Raw genomic sequence first — 27,474 nt, 5'->3', positions numbered from 1 at the left:
TCTGCCAATGCACTCCTGACTCTCCCAGTTGAGAATTCCAACAATTGGGATGGCAGATTTTGAGATGCGCACTCATTACCATGAGAGCAACAATGCCTTTTGTGTATTTCCATTGTAAGCTCTTGGTGTCACAGTTGCCTGTAGCCTTCAAAAACTTTCTCCTGCATTTTCCAGGCCTGACCTCTGCTGAAGCTGACTTTATATTTTTTAGTTTTTAAGTTTGAGACAAAAATGGTTCAAGCTTTTCTCAGTAGGTGGAGAATATGAAAACTCACATACAAACTTTCCATACATATATTAATGTTATCTTTTAACAATGTTATAGTCCAAACAATAGCCCTCTCTGAAACAGAAGTACCTGTGAGTGTTGCAAATCAAAACTGATTATGATATGACTGAATTCTGAGCCTTTGAAAGTTATACTTTGCATGAATACAATTGTTATGCTTGTTTGAAATTTGCAGTAACATAGGAAGTTGATATGTACAAGTTTGCATTGCTAATTTAGTCCTTGATTCAACACATCTCAACTCCCCATGTTACTTCACCCTAACTCCTGGCCAGACCCTCCACCCCTATCAGCCATTCTCTGTGCAGACAGCATCACACCTGCCTAGGGCTCTGCAGCAATCACACATCCTTATCCCACCAGCTACATACTTAAGAAATGCATAGAGGAAACTGAGGCACTCACACAGTATTCAGAGAACACATTAAGAAGAGTCCCACTTCGTCACACTGGAGGAGGGGCAGCTCAGTGCAGAGAGAGACAAAAAGAATGGGCTAGAACCAGGGAGAAGGTAGGTACCCGCTGTGTGGGCATGGGCTTGGGGGGGGATCTTATTTACCCCCTCCCCAGCCCTGCTGTGCTTGCAGTTTAGCCCCAGCCCCTCCCTGCTCCAGGGACCAACCCTAGCTCCCGGCCCGCTGTGCTTTTGCCCCCAGCCCCTGCCTTGCTCCAGTCAGCAGGGACTAATCCTCCCCCGATGCCCCACTGTGCTCATCTTGCCCCTGACCCCAGCCTCGCTCCAGCTGGGGACCAATCCTTCCCCCCCACCATGCCCCACTGTCAGGGTGGATAAAAATCAGGGATTTAAAAAAAAATCAGATTTTTTTTTATAAAATGCTTTTTGAGGGGAAAAAACCTATCTAAAGATAGTTTTAATTAAGATACATTATATCTCATCATGCAATAGGGATTATAAATTCTAATTCTATAGAATGAGACAATATATTCATGTAATGTTTAAGAAAAGTTTTGTAAATGAGTTCTAATAGTTCATGGATTAGGGACCCAATTTTATGGGGTTCCACAGGCTTCTGTGTAGATTATTTAGGTTAATCTTTCTATCTACCCAATGGGACTCAGTGCTCAGTCCAGAAGATACCATCAGAGATGCTTCATTTTATAGTTCTGACACTGTGGATTTGTGTCTCCAGAGGTAACATGCTTGTTAACAGCAAAAATGTTTTAACATAAATAAATAATATATAGAGGTGAGAAATAACAGACCTCAACTCTATTGTCCCTCTGCAAATTTGTCAATCCCTTACCTCTCTCTAAAAGTGAAAAGTTTCAAAAAATTCAATGAATAGAAGATTTTGGGGGTGGAATAGATCTGGACAAGGAGAAGAAGTCTGGAGATAAATGTGAGAAGCTTTTCACATAGGCTTTTTTGTTAAAATATTATATGTTTGCTGTTGAAGAAAAAAATCCAGAATACTTAATGTTGTTGTTTTAGTTAAATAAAACAATTTAAATGTCTGTTTGGTGATGTTCTCCTCCTAATACAGCATGGCACAAAAATTCTCCAAATATTAATGATTAACCTGTTGAATTGGATAGTTGAATAGTTGAATAGTTCACCTCCCCATAACTTCATAAATATCTGCTTTAATTACCTTTGGTAAATGAAATAACCAAACAAACTCATCTGAGAAGTTTTCCAAATAAATCACTGTTTAAATATATAGTGTGTGTACATTCTAAAAATGAAACCTACATCATCTCTGAGTTGTGAAGAATATGTATTAAGGTTATAACAACCAACAAGAATGCACTTTTATGTAGAAAGCCATGATTAAATCGAGTCTTCCTGACTGGTGATTTAAATCATGATTTAAATCAAATCCACCCTTCCCACTTTGCTCTTGCCCCTGGCCCCTTAATTCCCACAAATATGTTTGGCGCCGGGCCCACAAAAAGTTAATCCGGTCCTGGAGAGAGAAGGTGTCACAAATGGGGAAGGACAGAGAGAGTGCCACTCCACTCATTTGATCCTCTATTAGCAGAAGGCTTTTGAATGCTTAACAGTGAGTAATATTACTCACTGGACGATCGAGATGCCAAATGCGCACTCAAGGACCATAAGGCCATTGTAGAGAAACTAAATGAATTCTTTGCATCGGTCTTCACGTCTGAGGATGTAAGGGAGATTCCCAAACCTGAGCCATTCTTTTTAGGTGACAAATCGGAAGAACTGTCCCAGATTGAGTGTCATTAGAGGAGGTTTTGGAACAAATTGATAAACTAAACAGTAATAAGTCACCAGGACCAGATGTTATTCACCTAGAGTTCTGAAGAAACTCAAATGTGAAATTGAAGAACTAACAACTGTAGTCTGTAACCTATCATTTAAATTAGCTTTTGTACCAAATGACTGGAGGACAGCTAATGTGACGCCAAGTTTTAAAACTGCTCTAGAGATGATCTCAGCAATTACGGGCCAATAAGCCTGACTTCAGTACCAGGTAAACTGCTTGAAATGACAGTAAACAACAAAATTGTTAGACACACAGATGACCGTACTTTGTTGGGGAAGGATCAACATGGTTTCTCTAAAGGGAAATCATGCCTCATCAATCTACTAGAATTCTTTGAGGGGGTCAACAAGCATGTGAACAAGTGGGATCCAGTGGATATAGTGTACTTAGATGTTCAGAAAGCCTTTGACATGGTCCGTCACAAAAGCTCTTAAGCAAAGTAAGCTGTCATGGGATAAGACGGAAGGTCCTCTTATGGATTGGTAACTGGTTAAAAGATAAGAAACAAAGGGTAGGAATAAATGGTCAGTTTTCAGAATGGAGAGAGATAAATACTGGTGTCCCGCAGAGGTCTGTACTCGGACCAGTCCTATTCAACATATTCATAAATGATCTGGAAAAGGGGTTAACAGTGAGGTGGCAAAATTTGCAGATGATACACAACTATTCAAGATAGTTAAGACCCAAGCAAACTGTGAAGAACTACAAAAAGGATCTCACAAAACTTGGTGACTGGGCAACAAAATGGCAGATGAAATTCAATGTTGATAAAAGCAAAGTAATGCACATTGGAAAACATAATCCCAACTATACATATAAAATGATGAGATCTAAATTGGCAGTTACTACTCAAAAAAGAGATCTTGGAGTCATTGTGAGTAGTTCTCTGAAAACATCCACTCAATGTGCAGTGGCGGCCAAAAAAGCGAACAGAATGTCGGGAATCATGAAGAAAGGGATAGATAATAAGACAGAAAATATCATATTGCCTCTATATAAATCCACGGTCTGCCCACATCTTGAATACTGCATGCAGATGTGGTTACCCCATCTCAGAAAAGATATATTGGAATTGGAAAAGGTTCAGAAAAGGGCAACACAATGATTAAGGGTATGGAATGGCTGTCATAAACAGAGATTAATAAGACTGGGAGTTTTCAACTTGGAAAAGAGAAACCGAAGGGGGGATATGATAGAGGTCTATAAAATTATGAGTGGTGTGGCGAAAATAAATAAGGAAGTGTTATTTACTCCTTCTCATAACACAAGAACTAGGGGTCACCATATGAAATTAATAGGCAGCAGGTTTAAAACAAACAAAAGGAAGTATTTTTTCACACAACACACAGTCAACCTGTGGAACTCCTTGCCAAAGGATATTGTGAAGGGAAAGACAATAACAGGCTTCAAAAAAGAACTACATAAGTTCATGGAGGATAGGTCCATCAATGGCTATTAGCCAAGATGGGCAGGGATGGTGTCCCTAGCCTCTGTTTGCCAGAAGCTGGGAATAGGTGACAGATGTATCACTTGATGATTACCTGTTCTGTTCATTTCCTCTGGGGCACCTGGCATTGGCCATTGTCAGAAGACAGGATACGGGGCTAGATGGACCTTTCGTCTGACCCAGTAGGGCCATTCTTATGTTCTTATAATTCCCTTAAATTAGGCTAATTTGTTTTTTAATGTTATACAGGTCCTCAAATACCTTTGGGTCACTAAAATATGATGTTGTGCATCAAGAAAGGTACCCCAGTTGTCCCTTCTCACACCTAAATAAGTGGCCTGATTTTCAAAAGTTGTGAGCACCAAGTAACTTCCAACAAAGTCAGAAGACTAGCACAAGGCCTATGCACTACTTAATTCCGATTTAAACACTGCCTTGAAGATTTAGGTGGAATCTAAGCTTTGTACTGCTACCCATGTAGCCTTTGTGTCCAATATTACCTCATGGATGCATCTGCCATTGATTTAGGTTTTCCTTGAGAGGAAAAGAGCCTCGCACAATATTTATCACCAGCAAAAAACACAAGAATTTTTTTCTAATATTCAATTACAGAAACAAATGTAAAAAAAAGTGAGTAAATTGCAGTAACTGCTTCTAGAATGGAAATTTAAGGCACTTATCTTTTCCTCTTGTTTGCTTTTAGCTTGAAGAAACAAATACACTTTCCACACCATCTAGTAATATAAACCATAACAAGCAGCTTGTTAGCATTCTTCCTTCCTATGGGACCTTGGCTCCACAGATTAAATAAATACTGAGACCTGCTCTCTGCTTCCCAGGAAGACAGTGATACACAGACGATTGTCAGTTTTATGCCTTAAGTTTGAGCTCTTTTTAAAATGTTCCCATTTGATTTGAACTGTCCACCAATCTGTCATCTAGAAATTTTAAACTCTGTTTATGTACTATGAGGTCTAGAACATTTTGCACATTGCTGCTACACCACCTTCCAGCTAGAACAACAAATAGAAATTTACTAGAAAAACCTATTCCCAGCACTGTTTAAAATATCATTGGTTCTGGTATAGAAGCAACAAAGTGAATAAATGACTGAATTCTGCAAAAAATTGTTTAGATGTAGTTTTATGCTTCATGGAAAAAGTGAAAGTTCCATCTGCACTGGGTTTTAAACTGAATTAGTGGAACCACTTTACAAAAAGATTTGTCAACAGTTCCTGCTAACCCGTATTAAATACAGTTTGCCTTTTGATCAGCTGGTGTACATTGGTGTAATTTCACTGACTTTATAGAACTACACCAAGTTACACCAGCTAGTTAGCTCGCCCCATGTCTATAGTCAAGAACAATTTTTAAAACAAAATTTGAAACTAGATCTGCCCAAATCCATAATGTCCAGGCAAACTTTTTAAAATCCATTTAAACTGGATCATTTTTAATCCATGTTTTGAAAAAGCTCCATTAGCTTCCTTTGGTCTCAGAGAGTACCTTTAAATCCCACTATACACATCAAAATCAGCAAAGACTACAGTTATATTTGCAAGCTTCTAAACAATGTAAGTATTTTATTTAAAAACTTTAAAAATACTTCAGAGTATGACTTTGAAATCAGATATACCAGCAGCTATTTACACACAAGTATTATGACTGCTGGTGCTGAAAAGAAGAACAATTCAGGTATTTTAAAATGTTTTTGGATGTTGTCTTATATTTCAGCTTTTTCTTCCAATTTTATGCAAACACAATAAAACTAACTAAATAAGCTACACACACAAAGGTGAGTCAAAGTCAATCTAATTCAAATGTCATGCACATTGCCTTTTTGTTCCTCTGGAGATAAACAGATAACATTTTTCAAAATGAATAATATACATAAACTGAAAGAAACTATTTGTTTTTGTTAAAAGCTGACATACAGCACCTTTACATATGCTTGCAAATGTGAATTTGCCTGCACAAACTGAGTTGTTAAACATATCATTAGCTGATCTTCTATAAACAGCTGCACACAAATTCTGCTTGTGAATAAATCTGCAATATTTTGGGCTACAGGTAGAGGAATCTCTTCTTTCAACCTCAGTTTCTCTGCTTATCACACTATGAATTATTTCACTTTCTCTGGAGCCCCAATCTTGACTAAAAATAATACCAAGGTCTGCAGAAGGTACTGGATATCACTTGGGAGATCACTGACTGAATCTCAAAAAATCACTCTGCTGACAGGGTTACTGTGTCCTCTGTTAACTGCAAGATCAGCATATGACTGTATAAGAGAGGTTGTGTTTGTCAGTGCTGATGATAAACCTATGTAATTGCAGTGTGAACAGACAGATATGTCAAAACTTTTGTGGCTGCTCAGGTGCAATCCAGGACAAAGATGTAGTTTAGGAATGGGTACATGTGCCTACCCTGGTCTTGCAATTGCACTGTGTCCAGGTCTGTTGTCCACAATTCAAAAAGGATGCTGATAAATTAGAGCGGATTCAGAGAAGGGCCACAAGAATGAATAAAGGATTAGAACACCTGTCTTATAGGGATGGACTCAAGGAGATCAATCTATATAGTTTAACAAAGAGAAGATTAAGGGGTAACTTGATTACAGTCTGTAAGTACAAATATTTAATAATAGAGTCTTCAGTCTAGCAGAGAAAGGTTTAACATGATGCTAGGGCTGGAAGTTGAACACAGACAAATTCAGATAGGAAATAGGGCTAAAAATTTTAACGGTGAGAATAATTAACCCTTGGAACAATTTACCAAGGGTCATGGTGGATTCTCCATCACTGATGATTTTAAAATCAAGATTGGATGTTTTTTTCTAAAAATATCTGCTCTAGGAATTTTGGGTGGGAGGGGAAGTTCTGTGGCCTGTGATATACAGGAGGTCAGACTAGATGATCACAATGGTCCCTTCTGGTCTTGGAATCTAGAAATCTGTTAATCAATTCTTCCATAAAATAGCCAATAATAAAATCAGTGATTAACTGAACTGCATCTAATAAAATTATTATAAACATTTAGCAACTACATCTCCTCAGGCTATAAACATTCTTATAGTAATAAATTACAACCTCGGTTAACAAATATGATATTACACATAATACATGACAGCATACTATTCTTGTTGAGAAATAAACGGTATTTACATTCTTAACATCAATACAAAAGAAATGTAACAAAAGCTGAAGGGCTGGTACAAGGTAGGAGTGTTCTAAAGAGATCCCCTCTAATCTCAGTGAAGAGGTAAGTATACTACGTAGCCAAAGGGAATATTTTTCATTGTATTACTTTACCCCCAAAAGCTACATAAATTAAGGCTGTAATTCCATCTGAGGGTTATGGTAACACAATGTCACCAGAACTCCTCAATTAAACTGCAGTATTAATATATGCAGTGTAGAGTACCTTAATTCTTATAATGTTTTGTTTACTACAAATAGTGTTATATTTCTTTTGCAGCATAAAAAGAATCAATGAAAAATAAAATAAAACGTAATAAATGTCCACAGGTTGCTCATTCACATTTTTGAGCAATACACATTAATATTGCAGCAATGACATGATATTCCTCCTTTGAAACCATAATCCAGTCAATACAAATGCAGAAGAAACACAATACTTTTACTATTAGTGTAATGCTTCTTTTCAGCACCTATACAATGTTTCAAAATGTATTACAAAAACTCCCGTTGCAATTGATGAGTTTTGTATGCTAACAACAATACATACATAATCCCTAACAGAAACATTAATATTATACATAAAGGGCTATAGTCTTGATCTCAGAGAGATGCCTTACTGAGGTTGGTGATGATTTCCCCCAACAGAGGGGAATTATCAGGTAGCACAGAGCACAGAGTGTACCAGAACCATGTCAGATCACAAAGGGTTCTGCCTGATCCTCTGAGAGCATAGATGTCCCAAGAAGACTGTTACAGCAAACACTACTAATATCAGCTCTTGGCTTCCCTAAATTACAGTAGAGGCCATTTCAGTCCATAGCCAGCTCAGGATTAGGGGACTTGAAAGGATTACACTCTGGCACAGCTAAGGAGCTGCCCCAAGACATGTAATAACACTTAGCAGTTTGCATACTAATCAATCCTCACAACATCACTATTAAATATTATTATTCCCATTTTACAGATGGGAGAAATTGAGACAGAGGGGGTTAAGTGATTTATTTAAGGCAACAAAACAAACCATTGATAAGACTGAGTTAAACCCAGCTTTTTGTCCCATGCTTAATCCATTAGATCATGCTGCTTCTCTTCAAGCTACTTGTATCATTAGTGTTCCGTGAGAAACCAGTTTTGGAACATGCTGGGCATTTCCAGCAAGTTCCACAGAGCCCTCAATACTCGTTGACTTTGATGGGAGTCTTTGAGGGGTTTCAGCACCTAACAGGAGATGTTCGGTATCTGCCAGGGCCAGGACCTAAGGATAGACACTGGGTTTCCACAGGTGTACATGAAGGCAGAATTCTATCCTCTGATGTAACTTACAGTAGCCCAAAGGCTAATCGTAGTTGTGTTTGCTGCAGAGGTTCCATCAGGACATGTTCAAAGTTAGCTAGTCAGTAGTAGAATTAGAAACAGAATCTAGGAGCTTCTAGCGCCAACTCTAGGGTTGCCAACTTTCTGATTTCAGAAAACCAAACACTCTTTCCCTGCCCGTTCTCTGAGGCCCCACCCCCACTCACTCCATTTCCCCTCCCTCCGACGCACGCTCTCTCCCTACCTTCGCTCACTCACTCATTTTCACCGGGCTGGAGCAGGGGGTTGAGGTGCAGTAGGGGGTGAGGGTTCCAGCTGAGGGTGCAGGCTCTGGGGTGGGGATGACTGGTTTGGGGTGCAGGAGGGGGCTCTGGACTGGGGGGGGTCGGGCCAAGGAGTTTGGAGTGTGGCTCTGGGCTGGGGCAAGCGGGTGGGGTGCGGGGGTATGAGGGCTCCAGCTGGAGTGTGAGCTCTGGGGTAGGGCCAGGAATGAGGGGTTTGGGGTGCAGGAGGTGGCTCTTGGCTTGGGCAGAGGGGTTTAGAGTGCGGGGTTGGGGTGCGGGCTCCAGTCGGCACTTACCTCAGGTGGCTCCCGGAAGTGGATGGCATTTCCCTCTATTTCCTAGGCGCAGGGGGCTCCGCAAGCTGTCCCCATCCACAGGTGCCACTCCCACAGCTCCCATTGGCTCCGGTTCCCAGCCAATGCGAGCTGTAGAGCTGGCGTTCAGTGTGGTGCCTGTGCTGTGGGCTGACCAGCACCTAGGAGCTGGAGGGACAGGCTGGTCACTTCCAGGAGCCACACGATACCAGCCACTGTAGCCAATCAGATTTTTAGTGGCTCGGTTAGCTGTGGTGACTGGAACTACCAGGATTCCTTTTCGACCAGGCATTCCAGTCAAAAACCAGATGCCTGGCAACCCTATCATCCTCAGGCCATCAGCCTATGCCTCTTTCTCAAAAGATAATTTATCTAATCAACAAAGCAGATTTGATCTAAATGTCAACAGGCTGTTATGCCAGGTTGCTGAATACAGCAGAAAATAGGCAAAACAAAAAACCGCAAACAAGTCACCGATATTTCTGCTCTTAATTAAAAGACTCCATGAAAGCACACACATTTTTCTTCAAATTAATTTTTATAATTATTTAAAATAAAAGATTTCTTTCCAAGATTTTGTCGAGAATTTCCCTTCAATAAAATAAGGAAAATTTGTGAGCCTAAACAGATTGTCAATATCCCTGTAAACCAGAAGATTGATAGGTTTTTTTTAAATTAAAGTTATTCAGAAACCTAGCATTGAATTTAAACGCTTACTGCCCGCAGCCAAAAGGAAGCAAGAAACCAATAGGTTTTTTTAAACTTGGAGTAGTACTTATAATTAAGTGGCTTGCATAAGGGGGTGCGGAAAGAGAAAGTTAAATATTGCAAAAATCAAAAGGTTAAACATTAAACCCGTTCTAACAACTGCACATAAAGTAAATGAACTACATGCGGACTTTTAAATGGAAGAAAATGTGAAGATCTTAATGATCTGCTAAAGCAAACTAAGCACAAGCATAGATGACCTGTAGATGAACACATTTTTTCTGTAGACCAGAAGAATTCCTGGATTTCTGAATACATTTCCTTTATAACAACATGCTAAAAACAATGACTTTTTGAAATTATAAAAAACAAACAAACAAACAAAAACATTACTCCACACCTCTCCCCCTCCCCAAACTGATAAAGCAAGAGCTAGAATTGCAATAACAATTTCACTGTTCTTCAATCCACTTGAAATCAAACTCAACCTCCAGACTTACAGCTTGATCCACACAGGCCCCTTTCACCTGTATAGAGCCCCACTGAAATCAGTGCGGCTTTACATATCACAGAGGTCCAGCTCTGTAGACCATCTTGCAAAATCTGGACTTTAGATCCTGTTCTTACACTTCAGGTAAAACCCCCCAGAGAAATCGATAGGGCAAAAAAAGAAGTGTCTTTCATGAACTAAAAGTGGCCTACTTGTAAATATTACCAGCAGGCAAACCAGGGAAAGCATTGTTAATATTAATACTATTACCTTCTATCCACGCATATTCACTCTTCAAACACATTAATTTTTTTGTTTATTTCTTAAATCTAGTCAGTAAGAAGTGAAACCATGGATAAAAAGGTGCCCTTCATATTAAGCAGTAGGGATGCAATGGCAGCAAAAGAGCGATCTTTCTAGCCAGAGATGTCTTGTCAACCTACAAAGAGATATTGAGTTACTTGCTACAACTTAACAAATACCAGAGCACATAAGGGAGCTCAGCAAAGCAGCAGATTAATAAACTAGATTTTCACCTCTAGAGATCTGGATTCAAATCCTAATTAACAATGAATTTATTAGGCTCTTCTTAAAGCTACTGGACATGTATCACAAGATACTATTCAATTACAAAACAGAAAAAATTGAGATTTAGGTAGGTTGCAAATTACAGCCACTGAGATTAACTATTTGAATCTTTCCACCCACCCGCAATGTTGTTTTTTCTCATTACCCTATAATCGCCTAAATAAAATCAAAACTTCAGAACGAGAAATATAAATTGTGTTTGTGGAGCTGTTAAAATCTTTTGGGTATTTTTTATTTAAAATATTAAATTGGAATGAAATCAAATTATATTCCCTGATTTGCAGCAGATCAGAAGGGGGAAATAGTATTGATGGGCAACTGGGGAAATCATTAATGTGTTTATTAGACTTATGTTTTTCTCAGCCACATATATACATATCATTACAAGACTGTAAATCTGTAATTTCCAAACATGGAGAGTGGATCTTCATCATATCATTTGGTGTGTGTTATAACATTTGCTTAAGACTGGCCCAGGGCTGGAGTACTGCAGATCAGACTGTTTTGTATTACCCAATGGGCACACACAATCAGAATCAACATCAGTAAATATGTCTGCTAGTGCTGCCATCAGAGGTCACCCTTCATGCTACAAAAAACAAAACTGTAAGCAGTACAATGTCATCCCTGCTGGTAGACACACTTTCTATGGCCAGTGACCGCAAATGCTGCTTAGGGAAGTACTATATACTAGAGCAGGGGTTGGCAACCTTTCAGAAGTGGTGTGCCGAGTCTTCATTTATTCACTTTAATTTAAGGTTTCACGTGCCGGTAATACATTTTAATGTTTTTTAGAAGGTCTCTCTCTCTATAAAAGTCTATATATTATATAACTAAACTATTGTTGTACTGTAAAATAAACAAGGTTTTCAAAATGTTTAAGAAGCTTCATTTAAAATTAAATTAAAATGTTGATCTTATGCCACCAGCCTGCTCAGCCCAGACCGGCAGCAGGCTGTGTGGGGCCGGCAGCCGGGACCCCAGACCGGCAGTGGGCTGAGCGGCTCAGGCCGCTGCCACTCAGAGGTTCCATCCTCCGGCTCCTGCCAGCCGGGATCCCGACTGCTGGACCCGCTCAGCCCCCTGCCGGTCTGGGGTCCCAGCCCTGCCCACATACAGTGGGTACCTACCTTCTCATTGGTTCTGGCCCATTCTCTTCCTCTCTGCACTGAGCTGAGGGTGGGAGTGCACTGAGCACAGGGCTGGGGATGAAGGAGCAGGCTGGGGATTGGGGTGTAGGGTGGCCAGGAGCTAGAATGAGGGAGGGGGCTCAGGGTTGGGGCAGGAGGTTTGGGTGTGGAGAGCTTAGCTGGGCAGCTCCCATTTGGTGGGAGGGGTGCAGGTGGGAATGTGGGGTGGGGGGTGCAGGCGCTCCCGTTTGGTGCTCAGTGTGGGGGTGGGGATGTGGAGGGTGCATGGGGTGTGGGGGGGCGGTGCAAGAGTCAGGGCGGGGGCTGGGTGTGTGTGAGGGGGCTACAGGGCTCAGGGCAGGGGCCTGGGGGGTGTGCGGGACTGCAGGGCTCAGGGCAGAGGGCTGGGTGTGTGTGAGGGGGGGTCAGGGCAGAGGGCTGGGGGTGTTGGCTGCGGTCGTGGGGTGCTCACGGCAGGGGGCTGGAGGGGTTATGCCCCGCTTCCACCACCCCCCTCCAAGGCCCTGCCCCTGCTTCTTCTCTGCCTCCGCCGAGAGCAGCGAGCACGCTGACCCGGCTCCTCCCGCACCCCTTGGCAAGGGCCATCAGCTGATCGGCCAGCAGGGAGGGACGGAGAGGAGGAGGAGGGGCAGGAACCCAGGACACTGCAGGAAGTGGCAGGGGAGCCAGCAGGACCAAACTTCTGCCCCCTGTCCCCGCAGGTGGGGCGGGGGGCAGAGAAGAGCAGGCTGGGCCGGGCCAGGATGGGCAGGACAGGATTTTTAATGGCACGCTGCTGCTGCCCCAGCAGGCAGCAGCGTGCCATTAAAAATGGGCTCGCGTGCCATCTTTGGCACGCATGCCATAGGTTGCCGACCCCTGTACTAGAGGATATACACATCACTCTGTAAAACAGATCATAGGTAAAATGTTCAGAAAGTTGCTAATAATGTTGATGATAATGCTATTGACCTCTTTTGTAAAGCACTGTGAGATCTACTGATGAAAAGTGCTATATAAGAGCTAGGTATTATTCTCGTTATTGTGACTACTACTAAAAATATTTATACTGCTAGAGTTTATATTTGAAAAAGACTCACAGAAAAAGAAATGGAAACAAAACAGAGGTAGGACCTATCAATGAATTCATAAATGACAGAGAAACAGGGAGGTGAAAACAGAAATCAGTTTTAAACAGAGCAGTAGAACAAAAAAAAGATTAAAAAGCTGAAATGGATTTCAATATCACAAGTTTTGTCAAAGGCCCAATACTGTACTCTCTCTACTCTGGTCAAACTCTCAGAGAGGTCAAGAGGAATTTTGGCTGAATAAAGCAAATTAGGCTAAACTCTCATTAAGCACCACTTTATTAAGGAAATACAGGTCAGGTCTTTATGGACTTACATGTTTTAAAAATGTGTTTTCTTTTCATATTTTTAAACATCAGAAACAACTTGAAGGTCACTAATGAAGGTCATTACTGTAGTTAAAACTGCTGAACTGAAGTAAGGGCAGGATGCCAGTCATTTTATCGTACCTCAAATACCTTAGAATTGTGGGTGAGGAGCCAAGTTTAGACTTGGCCCAATTCCACTGACTTCAGCAGAAGTGCACCCACTTATAGCCTGGCTTGAATCTGATCTAAAGAGTTTGTATGGTGTATATTTTATTGGACAATGATTCTGACACACGCTTAATTCTCTGCTATGTTACTGGTAGAATAGCTTTATAGAGGCACTTAAGGGAATCATATGCCTACATTCCAACCCAAAGGTTAGGTGCAGCAGTCAAACAGAAAGCAGGTGACAATTCAAAAGGTTACAAGTCATATACCTCATGCAGAGGACATCAAAAAGGGGGAAATGAACGGAAAAGAAAGAAAAGACTTACTCTCCATTTTGATTCCAAACAAAATACCTTTGAAAAAAAATCAAAGAATTGTAAAGTATGTTTGGGTGGGAGGGTTAGTTTCAATGTCAGTCATGCAGCATTCATATTGGGAGTGTTACAAGGCAATGCCACAAAGCCACCAAATTAGCATTAATTAGACCATATATCACCAGTCTTAGAAGAAAGGAAAATGACTGAATGAACAGGGAGAATGACGTACTGTCCTGCCATTACAGGTGGTCCCACCAGGTCAGATATGAGGAAAGGCCTGGGAAGGTTCTGATATTGCAACTGAATAAGTGCAGCTGGACTGCTGCACCTGCAAGCTACCATCTGCAGGTTTGGAACCTATGCCTGTAATGATGTTGTCTGTGTTCTACATGTTCTATAGGTAAATCACTTTAGTCACTCCAGTATTTTTTGTGAGCACTAAATTCAGTCAGAATCACTGAGAGTAGGCTTTAAAGAGAAAGTTTTAAATCCGCAGTTTGGGGTAAGAAACAAACTTGCTACAGAAGTGTAAAGAAAATGGGTCACACTCATGCCTGGTGTCATTCTACAGCAGCCAGTGAAGTTCTAACAGGGATGACGGTACCAAAGGTCTACAGACCCACAAAACCTCGGTGTGTAGAAATAATACACTGTCCAGTGTGGGGGAGGAAGATCCTAAAGCAACTACAGCAGACATCTGGATTTATATTAAGGTTTTCATTTCATGTATCTTGTTTGGGATTATTGAAACAGTGTATTATTCCGTCTTGTAATTTTTTAGGTACGAAAATGAATAGGTACAAACTTTGGCCTTGACTGCAGCTATGGGTTCCTATTCAAGTCACTGAATGAGCCTTTTATGAAGTCAATGGGAGCCCTGCACGTACAGCTGAAGACAGAATATTGCATTTACTCTTTATTCGTCTCATTTTTAATAATAACAGCTGCACCCCAAATCCATCCATGGAAGCAGCATACTGCATTTGAGAGCATGATATAAAAAATATTACATCTGCTGGGTGGGAAGTGGAGAACAGATCTGATGGCTTCAGTCAAAGCACTGAGTGGTTTGTTCTGACTGCCAAGGGGGTTTACTAAGGGAGTCAGTTGATTTTGTATAAGGATTTGAGATGCCTGCAGGACAATTTATGGCAGTTTTGGGGGGTAGACAGTTGTTTATATAACCGATTTTACCTGACTTCATCTAGTACAAATTTAGAGGTAGATTAAACAACCTTTTACATTCAAGAAGAAAATAATGAAGAAGAATCAGTATTAAATGCACCTTTCTTAAAAGGGGCTGTAATGGAGTATGTGGCATTCATAGGTAATTAAAAGGTTAACTGGAACTGGAGAGTCAATTCAGGCACCTGATTGCACCTGGGAGGTGGGCCAGAGCCAAATAAAGAGGAGTCCCAGCTGGGTAAGGAGGTGTGTGGGTAGAATAAAGAGACGAAGCACAGAATAAATGGACAATAGGAAGAAACTCTGTAGTCCCTTGAGAATGGGAGCCTAGGTAAAAGGAAAGAATCTGGACTTCTAAAGAGACAGAGACCTGGAACAGAACAGGGAACACTTAACAGAGATGAAAGGTCAACCTCAAGGAGGGCAGAGTTCATTTGTTTGTATTTTGGGTTTGGGATTTGTTGAGGGAGTCCAAGGGAGAAACACGAATCCCACCCCTGACAGAGGGGTGAATATAGAGAGGCTGTGGGGGATGCCTGATAACAGGTATAAGTGACAGGGAGCAGGTCTGAGTAGATAGACCTTACTTGCCTACCAAAGGGTCCTTAGGCTGGGATACAATATAGTGGGAAAACCTAGGTTTCTCTATCAGCCTTGTGAGAAGATGGCGTGAGGCCCCCCCTTTTCCACCCCCCGCACACACAGATAGGGATAAGGACACTAGAAAACCCTGAGATGCATGAGTGTAAAGATGTTGGGGCTTAGAGCTGTGGCTGAAGACCTGATGCAATGGCATTGGACTCTATTATCTTGCAATGGGTAAAAAGTGGATTGGCTGGAGGGCCAAGTCATGAGATGAAGCAGATCACTGAAGGACTAGAGCAGCTGCAACAGGGTGCTGTAGTCAAGGAGAGCCTGTTAAAACATGTCCAGCCATGATGGGGCATGCCAGTGGTGACATTACTCTTCTTAGAGAACAAATTTATCTTTCTCTTCCAAAACTGTCAGGCTTACTTGTAACATGCAACCCTCTTGGATAACTGCATCCAAAAGTGCTGGTATTATCTAAAACACTGTTTTAAGAAAAGTTCTTAAACATACTTTAGAATCAAAATTTTCTGAAGCATGAGATAGTCCTAATATATAAATGTTTAATAGTAATTGAGATACATAATTTCTGCTATCATTACACCAATGACTCTCCGAAACAGATGCTTAAAATGAGACTTCATGCTCTAGAATTATAGGGACTGAAGACAATGTTGGAACAGCCTAAGTGGGCTACTACTGCTATCAAAAAGATTAAAGGTGTGTTCTGCTATAGTTTCAGTGGATCTGTACACACACGGTAAAACTAATAATCAAGTCAATGGAAGATTTATGAAACTGAGGATCACAGGTTCAGGGGTTCAGGCTAATGAGTTTATTATAACATCAGGTGTCCAATGTCTTAATAATGCCAAAACATATTCACCTTCATTCAAAATATTTTTCTTGTGAAGCTTCACTACTACCAAACAAATACAACTTATCTTCCGTTTAAATTGGACTTTCTTTTACTAAATTTAAACACCGTTAAGTATCAAGGTACAGTCTAAGAGGTTGGGTCAAAATAGGGATTCAAGCAAAGGTGTACAACCTAAATGAAATATTGACAGGAAAGCTGCATTCTCACAGAGCCTGCCAGCAAAAGTTACTCAGAATGATTCAAAATAACTGAAGAATTCAACTGTAATCACACCAACAATGTGCAGATGTGGTATCGCAGAGAAGGGAGAGACTCCTGTTAAGTTTTGCTACATAGTTTGGTAACTGAGATAGGAAATCTTGATATAAGGTGTTGTAACATATTGGAGTCTTCACCATATAAAACATGAGAATGTTTGCAAACTGAACAATTCTTACTTCAATGTACTGTGGAGTCATAAAAATCATGTAGGGAATGGAGGATATCACACACTCTTATGTTATATCTTGGCAGTGCCCATTCCCCTTCTGGGGAAGCTTCTTGACAAAGCTACCGGCTACATTTCTCACACTGCTCAGCCATCTTGCACAAAAGTAACCCCAAGCTATAATCTTGTCCTATCAAACACAAGGGGGAAAAAAAGATATAAAATATGGATAGGCACATAGTCTACAGCACTATCCGTGTTTAATAACAAACACTTGAGAATAGTGGCCCTGCTCCCATTGCTATACTGCACTTCCACCAAAAATACAACCAATATAATTTAACAACCGAACAGAGCACACAAGTCAGTCACCATTAACCACCATTTGCTTATCAGACACCAGGGTAAAGTGGAGGAATGAGAGTAAGTGAGGGGGACGAGAGGAAAGCCTTTTACCTGCAGGGAGAGAGAGAGAGTGTATTGCGCTCGGTACCGTATCAGGAGACGGTGAGAGAAGAGACTTCTCGCCAAAGATCTCTGAGCCACTCCTGGCGTGGGGGTGTGGGCGGGGGCCGGGGGGCAGGGGCGGGGGGGGTACACAGAACCAGCTCACTCCCTGTCACTCCTGGCCCACGCAGGCAGAAACACGGAGCGAAGTAAAGAACCAGCAGCCTGTGCTGTAGGCGCAAGGGGAGCATAGGGACATCCAAGGGTAGATGGCAAACCCCAGAGCCTTAGAGGGTACAAGGCCTACCTCAGCTCCCAAGGGTCACAGGCATTAAACGGACCTTCATCCGCCGGAGGCTGACAACCAAAGTGGCACATGTAATGAAGATGATACCATATTGAAGCCTCAGTGTTTTGTCTCCCTCTGGAGGGAGGGAGGAAACATGTCTCATGCCTGTAGACTAGCATAAGAAGACAGTATAAAACAAGGAACTTTTTCTTAAGTATCAAAAGATGCAGTTCATTTAAAACATTTCCTTCAATGATAGGTCTTTCCACGGCAGCACTGCTCTGTGGGGAGTGGCAGAGGAGAGAAGTTACAGTGCAGTATGATGAACAGTGGATGTATTTTAAAAGGCTTGATTATGTCTTTGAGAGGGCTGAAAAGAATGCAGGCTATGTGCTCCTGGATACTTCAGTAGGATTCTACAGGCCATAGTGCAGAATCTGACCAAAAGGATCAGTGTCAGAGTTTGAAAAAGCAATGTTTTGGTAAAAAACAATAATAATTTTATTTTACTCAGACTGGGGTTTAATTTGGGGGAAGAGTGATGCCCTGATATTTTGCTTCTAATATAGCTAGCTCCAGCATTGTACAAGCTATCCCCATTTCACGCCACGCCATCGTATGACAGCCAAGCATCTAGAAGGATTAAAAGGGCAATAAAGAATTCTTTTGTTCTGCTTCATCCTACAAGTGACCAACTGTAATAAATCATATTATTAAAATTGCAAAGTAAGATATATCAAGTATGTCAAATAGTGCAGTGGAAATAAAACTATATTAAAATACATGTTTTAATTACGCTTGCTGGCAAGCTTGTTCAATTCAGATCAATTAAAGTAACTTTATTTCTTAAGATATGCTGCGTAGGTTACTTTTTTCCAGAAGACCATTTTTGAAATGCATTGGTTTACACAACCCTTAAATCACTGATCCTGTAGGTCATTTCAAAATGATGTCTCTTATAGCTTGGTCATACTTGATTTGTCTTTGTTTTAGAATTTATACCCTTAAAGGTATTTTTCTTAGCATGAAGGATAAAAATCAGCAGAACTAGTTTAGTACCATACTCCTTCTCACTTTCCTATGACAAAGTAAAAGTAATTAGAATGACTCCCATCAGTTTTACTTCAGATTATCAGAGCTTGGATTTGAAACTGCCCCTTTCTCAGAATAAACTTGCTTTCCTGCCTTTTTAAATATTGCTTCTCAGTGTTTTATATATTTCATATAACAAGTACTAACTTTAAGGTACACTATGTCCATTATTTTTCAACTAAGCCTTCCATATTTAAAAATACTTATTTTTTAAATATGAAAACGAATGGGCATGAAGTACCTAAAAGTTAGTACTTGTTATCTGAAATATATAACATGTTATGGTTTATAATAATTAACATGAATGTGCAAACAGTAATATAGAAATATCAAGCTTGAGTAGGTTTTCATGACAAGAGAGCAGACTTTAGAGACATCTATATTGATGCAGTGCTGACTAAGGCTGTGTGACTTTTGAAATATTTCTTTTCTGAAAGGACAATTGGGTTCTGGAAAAAATTAGTGAGCACAGAAGCATATTGTTTTCAAAAAATTGAAGACTTTTGTTGTTAACATGTCATTTTGAACCTGGGTCCTTGTCTTGCAAATTTTAGTATTGAACTCATGTTCATAGTTGGCCTATACAATTAGTATAGACAATTACTGGGTGCCACAGTAATATTACTAATTACTGCTCACCCATTCTAGACTAAGCAACTGTAAACCCCATGGGCACTTGGTCCAGGAGACTCAGCTCCCACATCAGAATGACATATAAAGTAGGAGCCCCAACAGTACCCTTCTGAAATACAGATTGCACATCAGCCTCCCCAGTCGAGAGCTCAGGCAGGCCGAATGTGGCCCGTGGGCCGGAGTTTGCCCACCCCTTTAACAACCGGTTCTAAACCGGCTTCAACATTTAATAACTGGTTCGCACCGGCTCCAGCTCACCACTGCCTCAGCCCCCATCTTTTCTTCTTTTTTCTTCGAGGGTGAGGGTACTGTGCTTCTCCAGAGTTCCTTCTCTCTCCACCATGGCCGATTTAAATGAGGCCTCATCAGGCAGGAGAATCTGAAGTGGGTGGGTGCCATGCCTTCCCAACAGTAGACAGATGAACAGCCGCACATGCTGAGAGAGAAGATATCCCATCAGGGAGTCTCCTGATCATTTCTTCTCTGGTACAGGAAGAATTTTCCCTCATGCTGGCTTCCCCCTTTCCTTTTAACAATGACAAGAGACTAAGAGGGTAAGTGAATTCATAAGAGGAAAGAAGAGAAAATGGGGATCACATGGTAACCAAATGGCCGTATCAGAACCGTCTACCCTCCCAGTGCTCCAGGTCCACAGTGGGGACTATGCGTGGTATGCTTGTGTGGATGGGAAGTGAATTCAAGAGAAACAAGTGGGAAAATGGGAATGATATGAGGAGCACAGAAGGGGACTGTCCTGGTGTGTTTACCCTGCACTGGTGGTGAAAAGGTTAGCGTGGGCCGGAGGTCCATTAATAAACCTGACTGGACCTGGAAGGTGGGGAAGGCCTAATTAAAGAGGAGTCCGCTGGGGAAGCAGCTGAGTGGTTCCTGTAAAGAGAGGAAGCCCAAAGTAGAAGGGAGCTGCAGAAAGAAGGAAGAACTCACTAATTGTACTCAGAGTATAGCAATGGGAAGCCAGAGACATACAAAGAAGCTACTGGGGTGGAACATGCTCCAGGGATGAGCCTGATAAAAGGCCAGGACCTGGGCCTCATGGAAAGAAGCCCAGTCAGGCTATCAACTGAAGAGGAGCTTTAGGAGGGAGTTTACATCTTGGGATGGGCCCTGATAAGATAGTTCAGCAGAAGTGAAGGAAACTCCTGGAGTAGCCCTGAGAAAAAGCCAACCAACAGCCTTAGAATAGATAGAGTAGAGGCAAGACTCCAACAAGTTAACCCTGTAGAAGACTACAGAAATGGAGGGCCCTGGATAGATTAAAGGTTTAAGCCTGAGGAAGGAGAACAAAGTTGTTTTTGTAGTAGTTCCAGTTTCACTTTTGAAACTCATTAAAAAACTTCCAGGGAAAGCCCTTGGGCCACAATTCTGCCAGAAAAGGAGCCCTGGAGGGGCAGAAGGCATCATATTAGTGACTAGAGTCATGTAGGTTGCTGTCTGTTTGAGACACTGATACCTCAGTAGGGGAGAGACTTTCAAGGGACTTGTCTGAACCATGAGAAGAGAGACTGCTGGAGGAGCCCTCAGCATATGCTACTAGATAAGAAAACATCTGCTCACATGCCCAGCCATGAGAGGGCATGTGCCACTCTTCAACAGGGACATATCTAGGAAATGGATGGACTGGAAGCAGAGATAGGTGGCTTGTCTGGACCAGCTTTGTCATCAGGTAAAGACAATGAAGGCATATTGGCATGCCAGAGAGATAAATAAAGCTATCAAGCTAACAGGTGCGGGGAAGAAACAGCAAGGTTACACCCAGCAGCAGAGAGAAGCTTGGTCTGGGTTTACTTTTCAAAAGAATCCCTTTCAAAGGTTTACCAGTCTATAAATACAGGAAGTTGAACCTCAGGTGATAAGCAATTGAATCAACTGATCATATATAATATTACCGTATTATATGGGTATACAGAGTGATGTCTTTTCTGAAAACTAATGACGCACTCAAGTATCAGGGGGTAGCCGTGTTAGTCTGTATCCACAAAAACAACAAGGAGTCCGGTGGCACCTTAAAGAATAACAGATTTATTTGAGCATAAGCTTTTGTGGGTAAAAACCCCACTTCTTCAGATGCATGGAGTGAAAATTACAGATGCAGCCATAAATATACTGACACATGAGGAGAAGGGAGTTACCTCACAAGTGGAGAACCAGTGCTAACAGGGCCAATTCGATCAGGGTGGATGTAGTCCACTCCCAATAATAAATGAGGAGGTGTCAATTCCAGGAGAGGCAAAGCTGCTTTTGTAATGAGCCAGCCACTCCCAGTCCCTATTCAAGCCCAAATTAATGGTGTTAAATTTGCAAATGAATTTTAGTTCTGCTGTTTCTCTTTGAAGTCTGTTTCTGAAGTTTTTCTCTTCGAGTATAGCTACTTTCAAATCTGTACAAAGAGATTCCAGAGGCGAACAGGACATCCCAGAAGCAAGAACTGCACAAATCCCTGAGGTCCTTGAATAATTTCTGAAGCAGATTGGCGATGACCACCCAATATTTTACTGCCATTTCAGTCCCAATTCCAAACTCCTGGCTACAGCCTGCTGGAGTGGCCTGTGCAAGCTTCGCACAGTGGCCTCGCACGGATACAGACAGACATCATCTTCCTCTCCAAGTGCAAACAGATGGACATCATACCAAATGGACTGAAGGTAAAAAATCCATTGCAATCGACATACTACTCTGACTATGGTGAGAGACTGTGCCACACACTCTCAAAGAAACTGAGGAACCACCTGATCAGCATCCTGTACAGGAGACAGGAGAATATCAAGAATGAGCTCTCAAAACTGGAGACTCTCATACAAAACCAACCTTCCACCTTCCATGTGGCTGGACTTTACAAAAACGAGACAAGCCATTTCCATCTCTATTACATAGCAAGGCATTTTTGATTAAATTGAATTTATCATTCAGTGAAAGTGCAGCACACATAGGAGATGTTCTCTGAGGGCCAAATGTTCAACTGTAAGTACTTAAAGGCACCTAAATCTGTTTAGGCATTTAAATATTTGTGGTAGGCCCCCAAACAAGGATTTAGCTGCCTAATTTTATGTAATCAAGCTGGAATATTTAGTACTGTCAAAGCAACTGGCCAAACCACCCCTGCAAATGTTAATTTAAAATTCCAACCGAGCATGATTGTCTCATTCAGGGACATTTTATCATATAAAACTGAAGCGCCTATAAACCTAGACCTACTGCACAATCTCATCTAATGCACATTGTTCCTTAGTGAGTAAAGCTAGGATGAAGGCAGCCATAGAACAGGGATAGTCAGGGACAGACCCAAAAACTTTCTTTCCCCTCAGCTACTTCTAGCCCGGGATTTATTCCCCAAGCTCTCCAGGCCTAGCCACCCTTGGCTGAGAAATGGAGCAAGCGGGCACCTGCCTTTGTATTAACACTGCCGAGGGTTCCTCCAGACCAGCACAGATGCATCCACCAGCATCTAGTCCATCTACAGAAGAGTCCAGGGCAGACACCCAGTGCAGCCCCCTGTCCTCCAGTGGGGATTCCACTGGTGCCAATAAAGTCAGTTTCAATTTCCTTCCTACCCCCATCCTGCTTATTCTGCTGAGACAAGTCACCCAGCAGCAGGACAATCCCCATTTCAGACTTGCATGCCTCCCCCAGCCACTGTGCCCCTCTCCTCTGCCTGCCAGCGCCAATGGGCCACTTGGGCACTGGCCCCAGCCCAGTCACCTTCTTCCCGTGCCCCTGGCCCCCCTCCGGTAGCATATGATCCCTGAGGGTGGTCACACTTCCACAAGGAGGGATAAGAGCCTCCCCCCCCCCCCTCCCCAGCCCGCTTCGGGACCAATACCCGGCGCTGAACCTGCAGTAAATCGCCGCACCTTGGTGACCGGCCGCGGCTGCAAGGCCGAGCGCAACACCGGCGCGCACTTACGCACGGAGGACACCCCTGCTCCATTGCTAGGGCTGGACTTTGGAGCGAAGTTGTGCGGGCTGTGGAGAAGCATCAGAAGAAGCTCCCCTGGTCTACCCCTTCCCCACCTCGTACCTGTCCCTCAGGCCCACCCACACCCCGTCCGAGCCATTCCCGGCACGTCCCAACCCCACCCCCTATTCCCTCCCGTATCCCCCCTTCTGCTCCTCTCCAGCCCACCATGCCCCGCTGACACCCCGCAAACCCCTCCCCTCCGAATGGATGTCCAGCATAATCCAGGTCTTTTTGCAGCCCTGCCTCTCCGTCCCTCACCTTGCTTCAGGACTGTTCCTCTGGCCGCTGCCGCTGGACTGGGCGGGAGACAGCGGGGCTTTGTTCCCTGCTGCCCAGGTTTCACTGGCCGCTGTTGTCACACGGAGAAACAACGGGCTCGGGGAGGTAGGTTGTGTGACTCTTCCCAGGCCACTTCCGTGTCTGATACAAATGGGGGACTTCTTGCAAAAGCCCGTTGCTGCTCGCCAGGACAGGCAGAGCCCGGCTGCCCGCCTCCTCTCAGTCTCCTGCGGGACTCTGCTGTCTCTGAAATCTGGGGATCGGCAAGGGGACACAAACTCAGCCACCCCTCAACGCCTCATCACGTCCTTCTACCTCCTCCACGCCTCTCCCTTCAGCGCTGTGCCCCAGACACCCTAACACACGCTGTGCACATGGACTGATATTCACATATGTCCAGAGCCTATGTCCACACTCTCCACGGTGCTGATGCAGCTTCCAGGTCGGTCTGTCAGCCAAATCGAGTATGTTTTACCCTCCCCCCCACTCTGAGATCTGCTCTCCAAATCAAGCGCCTTCTAGTTCCATACACTGCCCAGACTCCCACTACAGCAGGGATCTCTCAACGGGGCAGCCCCTTATCTCCGCCTCCAGCAGGCGGGACCGTCTCTCCTGCTCTCCAATCAGCCTGTCCCGTTCCCCCAGCAGCCCTCTGGAGAGAAAAGAGGTAGGTATCAGGTACATGGAGGAAACTTCTATGTTAGGAAAACAAGATTTGAAAGGGAGAGTAGAATTGCTGCTGGACTTTCTGTTGCTACTCTAGGATAAAGTCCAGTCCCCAAAATTCCACTTCTTAAATGAACAAGCCTAACCAATTAGTGTATCAAAAAAACCTAGACCCCCCCCCATTCCCCCTGGTGCAGCAGTGCTGAAAAAACAGGGCTCCTTCACCTCCATCCTGATGGAGCCAGACAATTTTTGAATCCTCCCCTCCTCAGCTCCCACACCTCAAAATTCCAAGTCCTAGTGCACCAGAATTATCTGAATTCTAGGATACAGAACCAATTGGCTGCTGGACCATGGTGTTTCATGTCCCTGTTGTGCTGGTTGCATTGTGCTCCAAACTCCTGATGGTTATACATGTAAGATTTTTTAAAAGTTAGGAATGTAGATAGGAACAGAGGAATTACTATTCTGAATCAGAACAGTAGTCCATCTAGTCCAGTACTTGTCTTGGCTAGTATCAGATTCTGCAGAAGAAGATGCAAGAAACCCTATAGTGAACAATCATGGAAGAATGGATGTAGAGGAAGTTTCTTGAGAGCATCTTGAGTTAGTGGGTGGCTTATGTCCTGAAGCATTTATTAGACTCAATTTTTATACATCTGATTTAGCTGTGGATATTTTCAAGATAAGGATAATGAGGTGGATGAGACATTTCCAGAAAAAAATAACAGAAATATCCAAAACACAAAACCTGGTAGTAATGAGGGACTTTAACTAAGGAAGAAGTGAGCGCAGCAGAATAAGGATAATGGACTTTAAAAAACTAAGAGAACTGGTACGGTATGGTACCATGGGAAGAAAATCAAAGGGAAAAAGGAGTTCAGGATAGTTGGCAGTTTCTCAAAGAGACAATATTAAAGGCGAAACACCAAACTATCCTAATGGGAAGGATAGATATGATATGGATATGGCATAACTGAGATATACTTTATGCAGTATGGGTCTTGTAAGGTATCATCAGAAAGGTTATAGTTTACTGAATGGTTTCAGAGTAGCAGCCGTGTTAGTCTGAATTTGCAAAAAAAAAAAAAGGAGTACTTGTGGCGCCTTAGAGACTAACAAATTTATTTGAGCATAAGCTTTCGTGAGCTACAGCTCGCTTCATCGGATGCATGAATGTGATTATCCAATGTGTATACATGTATTGTTTCTGTATATAAAATTAGGAATATTGACTATGTAACAATTAAAACTGTGAGTGTGTTTGGGAGACACCCACCAGACAACAGGCCATCAGCCTTGATGGGCCATTAGGAAGAAACAATAAGACTTTGAAGATACTAATCTCTCTCCTTCCAGAGAGACGTCCTGGGATGTAGCTGTGACACTACTAGGTCACCTGGTACTAAACACCATCTTGGACTTTTAGTAATTTTCCACTAAAAGGGGTGGGGGAGGTCAAGACTAGGAAACAAAAGGTTTGCACCTTATATAAATTCTATTTCAGGCTGGGGAGAAAGGCAAACAGGTCTCTTCTCCATTGTCTTCCTGCCCAAGAAGAAAGTACCTAAAGAGACAAAGGAACTGAGCAGTGGGAAAGGCAAGGGCTGAACTGAGGCTAAGACAGAAGTCTAGTCTGTAAAGATAAATAAGTGGAATTCTAAACTACAGGAACTCTGCAACTTGCCTAAAACAATATTTAGGGTGAGATATTATTTCTTGAAACCAGTCTCTTTAAGATCTTAAGCTTAGTATGCATGTTTTGTTTTATTTGCTTGGTAATCTGCTTTGTTCTGTTTGCTATCCTTTATAATCACTTTAAAATATAATCATTTAAAATCTGTATATCTTCCTCTGCATTGCGGGAGGGGGTGAATTTATGAGCTTACATTGTATAGATTTCTCTAGAGCGCAAGACAATACTATTTTAGGTGTACTTTCCAGAGGGGAGCTGCACTTGAGTGCTGGGTGATTTCCTAGCTGAGTCTTCTCATAGAAAGCTGTTTGAAGATTCTGTGTGATTCTACAGCTGGTGCGTCCCTACCTGTGTGTGTGTTTTGCCAGAGGCTAGATAGCCTAATTCAGCAAAACAGGGAGAGGGAGCCCAGGCTAGTGGAGCAGGCAGGCTCAGTGAAATCCCAATACATCAGATGGCATCCCGGACAGGGGGTCCAACCCGTCACACTATTGCTAACTGGTTATTTGATATTGGGTAACTGTCAGCATGTGTTTTATTTTTGTGTATTCTAAATGATTTTCAGGGACATCCATAGCTTTGGATGGAGCTCATTAATTGTAGAGCAGTAAAAGTCTAAATAAATACTTAGTCATTCCTTTTGTAAAGAGTTCCTCACATCTTCTCAATCATCTGCAGTGAATACTTTTTGATTTGTTTTAGATTAGCAAGTGCAGAGACAGCAACAGCATTTGAAAATGTTTATGCTGTTTCAAAACTATTTTTGTAGCAAACCTCATAAAAATCATAACCCAAAATGTTTTAAAATTACAAGATTTTAAAAATATTAATTTTTTAATTCACGAGATCTCTTTTCCTTTATGTTTTAAATAAAAGTTCTATAATGGTCCAGAAGAGAACAAAAATTACCAAAAATTACCTTGTAACACAAGGCCTATAGGCTTGTAAGATTTTTAACTTAGTCTTACTAGGCCATAGGCTTAAGAATGCTTGACATGCATGGGTCACCTAGGAATAACTCCATGCACCAAAAGTCATAAGATTACTGTAAAGATGTGCCAATAGGTGATTGCAATGCACCACAATGTATTGTCTGAGACCATGAGACACCTGATTATAACAGCTTTGAACGTCTGTCTTGACTGCAGAATACCTATCATGCATAGATGCTAATGAGAATAAGAGGAACTACACACAACCTATAAAAATGGGGCACCCCAATATTCATGGGATGTAAAAGTACAGATAAGGGACAGAGGGTTGACACTTCCTTGAATATGCATTAGGTGTTAGGTATAGTTAGAATTACAATATATAAAGGGTTCCCTGGTTGAGTAAAAGTGGGAATACCCACAGGAAAAACCCCAGCAGGAACTGTCCTTCTACAGATGATGAATTGGTGAGAGGTTCTTCAGA

General features: G+C 42.2%; 1 protein-coding gene across 2 annotated transcripts in view; it reads right to left on the bottom strand.

Moving 5' to 3' along the window:
* The window catches only part of UGT8 (UDP glycosyltransferase 8), a 71,647-nt gene extending 47,383 nt beyond the window's left edge, over nucleotides 1-24,264 (bottom strand). Inside the window, exon 1 of one of the 2 annotated variants that reach the window (XM_073340974.1) lies at nucleotides 23,676-24,264. The gene's annotated coding sequence lies outside the window, so the exon portion shown is untranslated. Of the gene's footprint in view, nucleotides 1-9,085; nucleotides 9,172-23,675 lie in introns of those variants that run through there. The other variant, XM_073340975.1, reaches the window with a different exon arrangement.
* Between the last annotated feature and the right edge of the window lie 3,210 nt (nucleotides 24,265-27,474).

The sequence above is a fragment of the Lepidochelys kempii genome, chromosome 4, assembly GCF_965140285.1.
Source record: "Lepidochelys kempii isolate rLepKem1 chromosome 4, rLepKem1.hap1, whole genome shotgun sequence".
In the NCBI taxonomy this organism is placed as follows: Eukaryota; Metazoa; Chordata; order Testudines; family Cheloniidae; genus Lepidochelys; species Lepidochelys kempii.
This window is presented reverse-complemented; position numbering and strand designations above follow the sequence as displayed.